This window comes from Dermacentor andersoni, unplaced genomic scaffold (genome assembly GCF_023375885.2).
Source record: "Dermacentor andersoni unplaced genomic scaffold, qqDerAnde1_hic_scaffold ctg00000758.1, whole genome shotgun sequence".
Lineage (NCBI taxonomy): Eukaryota > Metazoa > Arthropoda > Arachnida > Ixodida > Ixodidae > Dermacentor > Dermacentor andersoni.
In genome coordinates this window covers 1-10,000 of record NW_027315436.1, presented here as the reverse complement: position 1 = coordinate 10,000, position 10,000 = coordinate 1, and the positions used below count along the sequence as shown (strand labels likewise).

Genomic DNA, 10,000 nt, shown 5'->3' with positions numbered 1-10,000 from the left:
CTTCCACCGGAATGCATACAATTTCAGCAACAATCCCGTGGCTTCAGTTTTAGTCCCCGCGTGGCTTAAGCGCCGAGCATTTTTTCTCGCTACCTGGCGTAAGCGCCGAGCATTTTCAGGCTTAAGCGCGGGCGTTCGGCGCTCTCCGTGGCCGCCCCGGCTGACGTGGTTGCGGACTTTGCCGCGCGCAGCTTGAGCGGTGAGCATTTTCAGTCGCCATATGTGGCTTAAGCGCGGGCGGGGTGTGGCCGCCCCGGCTGACGTGGTAGCGGACTTGGCGTAATGTTGCCCGTTGTTTCACAGGAAACGGGCACCGCGAATTTCATGCTTTCTTTCCAGCTTGGAACGTTTGGCTTTGTGTGCGGGTGCTGCATTTAAGGAGCTGTGTATAACTTTATAGAGCGTCTCAAGAAAAACAATTTGTTTGAAGCTTCACACGTGAGAGGAGCGGCTTCTGAGTACGAGGCGGTTTTCCTTTTTTTTTTTTTCTGCCGATAATTGTACTCATCTGCCACGTCTCTCACCACGATATGATATTTTTTTGGGGGGTTTCTCCTTTGATCCTCAAGTGAACGGACTGTCCAGTACTGATGCCATTTACAAAAATCCAAAACAGCAGAGGCCCGCACCTGCTCAATCAACGCCAACTCAATTTAAGGAAGGGCTGTTCAAAAGCTGATCGAAACCATCCAGTTTGGGAAAACCTATTTTATGCAGTAGTTTTTATTATTATTTTTTTTTTATTGTGAGAGACGTGAAATCCACACCACGAAATGAACGTCCCTTTGTTACCCTTTTGTTACCGCGGCTTCGAAACCGTGCGTAATACCAATTTAATTGTGTCCTGGTTGGCCGTTTGTCAGCACTTTGTGTTCTTCTAGAAAATCAACTACTAGTTTATAAATTACGTGCGCGAAATTTTCCTCCGTGTGCACCACCAAAATACTTAAAGAAGAGAGAATGCGTCCGGGGCCTTGGGATTTCGAAAATGCCGTGCTCTGAAATTTTCACATCCGCCATTGGAAAGATAATTATTATCCGTCGTAAAAAAGAAAAAAAAAAAGAAAGAAATCACATTTGAAATTATCATTGAAAGTGGCCACGTTTTTCGGGGCATGTCTTGATGAAATAATTTCAGTTCAGTTCAGCATGATTGGATTTCATCTTTTCCAGTATTCTCAGTACTCTCGTTGTAGTACCAATTGCCGGCAGATTTTTTTTTTAGTTGTTTAGAGTTATACATTCCTGAACGATGTTTTTCTTTTCCTCAAAGCTAGCCATAGAACCAGCGCTTTCTATAAAATCATGACAATAAGAATCCAGCATATCGGTTCATCTTCGGCGCGATTAAAGTTCGGGAACTGGCGATTTTTTATTGCCGTGATCAAGAAGGTTAACACCAGATAAGGCGTGATATTTCAGCATACCAGTCACGATATCTAATCGAATCTAAGATTGAAATGGCGTTCTGAATTCTTTCGGTTCCAGATAGAAAGAAACAGAAAAAAAAAAAAAAAGAAAGGATGTGATTGATTGCCATTCAAATCTGAAGACCGCGTGGAGAAAGTGTTCCGGTTTACATTCGGCAAATCAAAATGAACGGCTAAAATTAATCCATCGTCTGGTTTCATGCGCGAGATCACGTAAAAGGCAGCCATTCTTCTTAGCATGGTTTCTCTCTTTTGCTCTCTCATTCGCGCACGGAAATTTCTTCGTACGGGAATTTTATGAAGCGAAGGCGGCTGCAGACCATTTTCTTTGTTTAGTTCATGTTCGTAGGCGCAAATTACAAACCTAACACTTGGAGCAACATTTCCACTACTCTAGAGGGGCATAAACTGTAGACAGTGCACGCTTTCTCATTTATCCAATCGCTCGCAAACACATTGCATTGCTAGTCTACAGTGGCAATACAAAGTGACGTTTCACCATGCACGTCGAAGTTCATTACCAGTACCGCGCCAGCATCGACCGGCCGGCGAAGCGACGAGCTCAGCAGCGCATGCGCAAGGCCCGACACCACCCCAACCGAGCTTCCCTGCTTATCGGAGAGAGCAAGTGCGCGTGAACACGGGCGCGTCTGAGTATCTGGATTTAAAAAAAAAAAGAAAAAGAAAGCGTTTCCGAGATATTGACAAAGACAAGTGGTCGCGGTCGCTCTGAATCTTATCGTATTATAGAAAACGTGGGATGGCGGCGCTTCCTCGAGGGTCAGAAAGTACAATCGTCGAACTAGGTGGCAAGTGGAGTACATCCTTTTTCTTGGAACGGTTTGCAATTGACTGCTTGAATGTGCCGACCACGCGTCGCGGGTCGCGTATAGAGCCAACCGTTGGCAAGCACGCGTCTAGCGTAGCAGCAGAACCGATCGCGGTTGCGATAACCCATCGTTGGCAGCGAAAAAGAAAAACACCCACACGCAGTTTGTAGCAATAACCGTACAAATCAATGTGGTTTTAAATATAGCTTCACTGGTCACCCAAGAAGGGCACCGAAACTTTCTCATGACGCACACCGCTGTAGTCCACAAAGAACAAAGCGCACAAAATAGATATGATACAGCCGCACCGCATTATTTCGTGTTTTCACCATTTCATTACTTTCGTGTGCATGCGCGCTAGGGCCACGCAGGCCAGGAGTAAAAGGCACGAAAAAAAAAAAAAAAATGGTACGCAATCCTAAGCTTTGACTTGACTGCTGTGGCACTCGCATTTGTGTTCTTTACCTTAGGCGAACGCAATGCGCAAACTGAACTGGAATTTCCAATAATGGAAATTCCTGTTTGGCTCATATTTGCGTTTTTCGCCCGAGCAAGCGCTTCACTGCACTACGCTTTGCCCCTTCAACGTGGCTACACTGCCCGGCAGGCGTGTTCTGCGTAGGGCCGAACCTGCAGGCAAAAAGCATGGGCGCCGCCATCTTGTTGAGAGCGGCGCCAGGGACACAATCGCGCCTAGCTCATTGAGTTTTCCCCCAAAACTGAAAAAAATTTGACTTCATTAAACGAGAAAGATGCCACGAGTGTCCCAACAAAAAGCTTTGAGGATTACCGAAGGGTAACTGAGGGCGACGCAACGGGCTCTGGAAAGAAGGATGATGGGTGTGGCGTCACGGGGGGATCGGAATAGAGCAGATTGGGGTGTGCGAGAACAAACGCTCGTTAATGACACCAAAGTTTAAACCAGGAAAAACAAATGGGCATGCGCAGGGCATGCAATCTGGGGGGAAGATAACCGGTGGCCATTAAGGGTTACAGACTGAATTCCGAGAGGAGGGAAGCGTAGCAGGGGGTGGCAGAAAGGTAGGAGGGCAGATTAGATTAGGGACTACATGGCGACAATCGGCACCTGACCGGGGTACTTGGAGGATCATGGGAGATGCCTTTGCCCTGCAGTGGGCGTAGCCAGGATGATGATGATGATGATGTTCATGATGAAAAGGTAGCAACAGGTCTTCGTAACATACAGGTTAGAAAGATGAGGCACCTTTTAACCCTTGAATATATTTCGCCACATTCGGGCATACGACAAGTTTGTTTTCGAGGCGCTCGGTCCCACTGCTGCGAAAATGTGTACACAAAGGCTGCACAGTAGTTGCCAGAAATCGGGCACTCTATTTTTCTTTCATAGGGAATCTTTCTTCCACTTGGGCAGCGGATTTCGGCGGCAGGGCGAGCTTGCGTGGGCGCGGTGGTTTACGGATCCAAGCGATAGTGAACTCCAAAATCCAGTGTTGGCTTTGAGTGGGATTCATATTGATTGCGAACCCCACGGCTAATCCTACCCCCCATCCCCCCAAGTGGCTCTTTACAGGAGACAATCATTCAGAGACATCGGACAAATAGGAATTCTGGTTCTTTCTTTTGCTTTCATTAATTTTTCTCGAAGCCCATAACTAGAAATTTGCTGGAGCGGCTGTCCCATTTGCGACGCAACAAGTGCGACGCTACACACAGATGGAGTGGCAGTTTAATTACTCTCGTGGTCCGCGAACCGGCATCGTTGCGTGTAGTATAGGAATGGTGCGTGTCAAGTCAGTGCTCGCGTTGAGCTTGTGCTCTTCATTTTGATTGAATGAAGTCTCACCTAAGTGAGCGGGGCCGATCCCGGAGGTAGTGCAATACCGGGCCGACCTGCGGCGGAGGTGAAGCAGGCTTCAAGCACTCCGCCAACTTCCAAAAATAGGTTTAATATCGTGGGTCCATATAGAACCCGTATCAGATATTAAGCTGATAAGAACAGAGTTTTTTATTTATGCTAGTTACAAATACATCAAAAATATGTTACAAAACCAAGGAAAAAACGGATAAAAGGTGTATAATCTAAAAACGCAAACAAATGACTAAAAAAACTAGTTAGTGGTGTTAGTGATAAAAGGCTAAAACTGTAAAGGTGTAAAATACATGGCAAAACGCTTCTCTAAAACATAAAAGATCATTAAGAGGTGCCTACATGGGCTTTAAAAATCTTCGTAGATGGGCTTCGTAAATCTTCGTACATGGGCTTTAAAAATCTACACTTTGATCTTAGCCAAAAGGCCGAGAAGCGATGTCCTTCACTTCACTTCATTGTACTACTGCCTTGTGGGCGCCCTGCCGACATGGGTAACCTCAGCAACAGCGTGGGCAATATTATAAAATTCAGCCTGTGTACAGACTCAACGCTCCCTATCTCACGGATGAATTCGCAACGCCTCAGTCTTTCGCTGTTAACGAAACGCTGTCGCGTAGAAACGAGACCCGAGTGCAAGCTTGCTTGTAACGCGAAACCAACCAAGGCAACCTCGTAGAAAACGGAACAGGCGAGCGGAAAAAAAACGCGCCAGGGGAATGCTTACTTCCGTCTGAATGCGACCGCTCAAGGTGACCTTCCTTGAGGGCTTCGTTTCAAGCCCGTGTGCAATTGTAATATACTACGCGCATTTCCTTCATTTCTTTTTATTTACCGCAAGGCCCACTGAAAATTTTGATACGGCACAGGCCGGGACGGATCGCAACGTGTCGAATCGACCGGTAGAATTAGGTAGCATGCCCCATGTACGAAGACGAGCAACATAGAAGTGAATGACAAAATAAATATAGAAAACGCTGCACACTCCTTCCAACCGGAAACATAGAGGGGAGAAAGATCGCCATCTGAAACACAGGCATTGTAAAAAAAAGAAAAAAAAAAGTGCTACCTCATCATCTTTACCATTACCGTGTGTGTGTATGTATATATGCATGTGTGTGTGTGTGTGTTTGTGTATTTATATATATATATATATATATATATATATATATACGCACACATGCTAGCATAGCTTAAACGCAGCTGGAAAGCTCAGCCTTGCACAAGAACCACCCCCTGTCGCAAACCCCTTTGAAACATTCAAATGCCAAACACGAGTAGAGCGAGGTCGTTCGAACCTGGCGCCAAAACGCATTGGCGCCATCTGTGTACGGAACTAGGAAAACCTGCGGACTTTGCAATACAGAAAGAAAGGTAGATGGCGCGAGCTAACGCTCCATTGCATACTAAGAACGAGAGTTAGTGAATAATGGCAGAAACGTCTTGGGAAGAGAAAAAAAAAAAAAACACGCAAAAGTTGTTGGCTTGTGCAAGCACTCTATGTTACAGCGATTAAAGAGCATAGCATCTTCTACAACAGCAGCTACAAAAAGAAGAAGAACGTGAGAGAGGGAGAGAGACAGGCGTGTTTCTTTGGAATGCAGAGCATGCAGCACATACTATAAAGTGCCAAAGAGACGGGGAAAGCAGATGGCGCGAAGGTGTATGTCCTCAAAGCTTGAAAGCAATTTCTAAATTACATGTACCGAAGTCCACCTACTCTCATCAGGTTGCTCCCGCCTCCAGTTGCGTTTAAAGTGAAATTACAGTCGCCTCAAAGGCAGACAGAGAGAGAGTGAAAATAGGTACACTTGCTTCGCGCAGCTGCAGCCGTTCAAATTTTACAGCAAGAGCACTCCCGAAGCAACAAAGTCCGCTGCCGCCTGGGCGCAATGCGCTCGCTTCAGTAAATTGCCGTGCTGGCCTCGGCAACCAAGAGGTGTAGTGCGGCAGACTGCTGCATTGTAGCACACCGCAAACCGTGCAGACGTAAGCGATCGCCTCGACATCGCTGCGAGCGCTCGAAGAGACAAAGTCCGAAACCACGTGTGCCGGGGCGGTGCGAGCGCGACGCCTTTGACGCAACTTTTGCGTACAAGCCGCCGCACCGCCACGACGGAATCGCTGGCATCCCGCACGCAGCTGCATTGTGTCACGCCGGCAATCGTTGAAACACCACGCAGTCGTCGGCGTCGGCCCCGACATGGTTGCGAGCGCTGGAAGAGACAAAGTCCGAAACCGCGTGTGCCGGGGCGGCGCGAGCGCGACGCCTTTGACGCAACTTTTGCGTACAAGCCGCCGCACGGACACGACGGAGCCGGTGTCACCCTGCAGAGGGCTGCACTATAGCACGCCGGGAACCGGCAAAGAACCGCGCAGACGTCGTCGTTGGCCGCGGCGTTGCCGCGAGCACGCGAAGAGACCAAGTCCGAAAGGACGTCAGCCGGGGCGTCGAGCACGCCGCCCGCACTGTTCGCACGCGTGCTCGGAAATGGCGAAGGGGCCGCGCTAGCGTGCCTTGAATCGGTGAGCGGCGGTACCGCGGCGATCGCCAGAGCTCGAATCCGCCCTGCAAAAGCCAAATATTGGCGCTCGGCTCGGCGCAGTACGCCGCCGCGTCGCACGAGTACGGCCCCATGGAGGTCTGGGCACTTATCGCTGCTACTGTAAGGGGCCGTACGGCCCCGGCCGACATTGTACCGTAGTGCGATTTTCGGCTTGCGCGTGCTCGTGGCGTAGTCCGCGCACCGTTCCGACGTCGACAATCGTGCCCACGACTACGCGAGCGCTGGAAGAGACAAAGTCCGAAACCGCGTGTGCCGGGGCGGCGCGAGCGCGACGCCTTTGACGCAACTTTTGCGTACAAGCCGCCGCACGGACACGACGGAGCCGGTGTCGCCCTGCAGAGGGCTGCACTATAGCACGCCGGGAACCGGCAAAGAACCGCGCAGACGTCGTCGTTGGCCGCGGCGTTGCCGCGAGCACGCGAAGAGACAAAGTCCGAAACGACGTCAGCCGGGGCGTCGAGCACGCCGCCCGCACTGTTCGCACGCGTGCTCGGAAATGGCGAAGGGGCCGCGCTAGCGTGCCTTGAATCGGTGAGCGGCGGTACCGCGGCGATAGCCAGAGCTCGAATCCGCCCTGCAAAAGCCAAATATTGGCGCTCGGCTCGGCGCAGTACGCCGCCGCGTCGCACGAGTACGGCCCCATGGAGGTCTGGGCACTTATCGCTGCTACTGTAAGGGGCCGTACGGCCCCGGCCGACATTGTACCGTAGTGCGATTTTCGTCTTGCGCGTGCTCGTGGCGGTGTCCGCGCACCGTTCCGACGTCGACAATCGTGCCCACGACTACGCGAGCGCTGGAAGAGACAAAGTCCGAAACCGCGTGTGCCGGGGCGGCGCGAGCGCGACGCCTTTGACGCAACTTTTGCGTACAAGCCGCCGCACGGACACGACGGAATCGCTGGCATCCCGCACGCAGCTGCATTGTGTCACGCCGGCAATCGTTGAAACACCACGCAGTCGTCGGCGTCGGCCCCGACATGGTTGCGAGCGCTGGAAGAGACAAAGTCCGAAACCGCGTGTGCCGGGGCGGCGCGAGCGCGACGCCTTTGACGCAACTTTTGCGTACAAGCCGCCGCACGGACACGACGGAGCCGGTGTCGCCCTGCAGAGGGCTGCACTATAGCACGCCGGGAACCGGCAAAGAACCGCGCAGACGTCGTCGTTGGCCGCGGCGTTGCCGCGAGCACGCGAAGAGACAAAGTCCGAAACGACGTCAGCCGGGGCGTCGAGCACGCCGCCCGCACTGTTCGCACGCGTGCTCGGAAATGGCGAAGGGGCCGCGCTAGCGTGCCTTGAATCGGTGAGCGGCGGTACCGCGGCGATCGCCAGAGCTCGAATCCGCCCTGCAAAAGCCAAATATTGGCGCTCGGCTCGGCGCAGTACGCCGCCGCGTCGCACGAGTACGGCCCCATGGAGGTCTGGGCACTTATCGCTGCTACTGTAAGGGGCCGTACGGCCCCGGCCGACATTGTACCGTAGTGCGATTTTCGTCTTGCGCGTGCTCGTGGCGGTGTCCGCGCACCGTTGCGACGTCGACAATCGTGCCCACGACTACGCGAGCGCTGGAAGAGACAAAGTCCGAAACCGCGTGTGCCGGGGCGGCGCGAGCGCGACGCCTTTGACGCAACTTTTGCGTACAAGCCGCCGCACGGCCACGACGGAGCCGGTGTCACCCTGCAGAGGGCTGCACTGTAGCACGCCGGGAACCGGCAAAGAACCGCGCAGACGTCGTCGTTGGCCGCGGCGTTGCCGCGAGCACGCGAAGAGACAAAGTCCGAAACGACGTCAGCCGGGGCGTCGAGCACGCCGCCCGCACTGTTCGCACGCGTGCTCGGAAATGGCGAAGGGGCCGCGCTAGCGTGCCTTGAATCGGTGAGCGGCGGTACCGCGGCGATCGCCAGAGCTCGAATCCGCCCTGCAAAAGCCAAATATTGGCGCTCGGCTCGGCGCAGTACGCCGCCGCGTCGCACGAGTACGGCCCCATGGAGGTCTGGGCACTTATCGCTGCTACTGTAAGGGGCCGTACGGCCCCGGCCGACATTGTACCGTAGTGCGATTTTCGTCTTGCGCGTGCTCGTGGCGGTGTCCGCGCACCGTTGCGACGTCGACAATCGTGCCCACGACTACGCGAGCGCTGGAAGAGACAAAGTCCGAAACCGCGTGTGCCGGGGCGGCGCGAGCGCGACGCCTTTGACGCAACTTTTGCGTACAAGCCGCCGCACGGCCACGACGGAGCCGGTGTCACCCTGCAGAGGGCTGCACTGTAGCACGCCGGGAACCGGCAAAGAACCGCGCAGACGTCGTCGTTGGCCGCGGCGTTGCCGCGAGCACGCGAAGAGACAAAGTCCGAAACGACGTCAGCCGGGGCGTCGAGCACGCCGCCCGCACTGTTCGCACTCGTGCTCGGAAATGGCGAAGGGGCCGTGCTAGCGTGCCTCGAATCGATCGGCCGGGGGCCCCGTAGGGCGACAGACAGGCAATTGTGCAGGAAACCGTACTGGCCATTGGCGAGAAATTGCCGTTCGCGCATTCGGTGGACGCGCTGCGCTTTCACGACTTCGGCATTGTGCTGCCGACGTAAGCTTTCAATCTTGCTCGCGGCGTTACGAGGCGGCACGATTTTCGCCAAACGCTCGTCGAAAGTGGCACGAGTACGGCCCCATGGAGGTCTGGGTACTTATCGCTGCTATTATATGGGGGTCCCAGAGAGCAGTCGCCCCCAAAGCGACCTGGGTGTTTGATATGCGGCGGGCTTCGTGCCCGTCAAGCGTGTCCCCGGTATCGCTCCCGTGGATCCCACAGCTGACGTCTGCAGCCTCATCCGCTTGATGCGTTAGGGGCTGGTTGTCGGACGACGCTTTTTCCACGATATCGAAGTGTGTTCCGCATCGTCCTCGGACGAATCAAATACGAAAGCGCCGAAGGCGCGGGCGTGACCCGTCGCCTAGCGGCTTTGCCGTCTCGGCTACGTTGCAAGTGTCGGTCGGTCCACCAGTGCTGCGGGCTCGAGAGAAACCGCAAGCCGCGATCGAGTCGACACAACCGGTCTATCGAGAATGTTGCGTGCTTCTTGCCGCGTGGCGATACCCGGCCCTGCGGGGAGGGCGCCGTTGCGAGCTCGAACGCCGTCGTCTCGGACTGTGCAAAGTGCTACCCTTTGCGAGAACGAAGCGTGTTGGGGCGCCTGAAGGTGGCCTCGGCATCGCAAAAACGGCGTCCGGCCTGCTTGAAAGGCTGGACGCGCAGTTGAACGATTACCTGGTTGATCCTGCCAGTAATCATATGCTTGTCTCAAAGATTAAGCCATGCATGTCTAAGTACATGC

The 10,000-nt window shown here is 53.5% G+C and overlaps 1 non-coding gene across 1 annotated transcript; it reads right to left on the bottom strand.

Annotated features, from left to right (window-relative positions):
* Positions 1–4,089: 4,089 nt before the first annotated feature.
* LOC140214941 (U2 spliceosomal RNA) lies at positions 4,090–4,281 on the bottom strand. The gene has a single exon (XR_011891867.1). It is a non-coding gene; the product is annotated as a U2 spliceosomal RNA (small nuclear RNA).
* Positions 4,282–10,000: the final 5,719 nt, after the last annotated feature.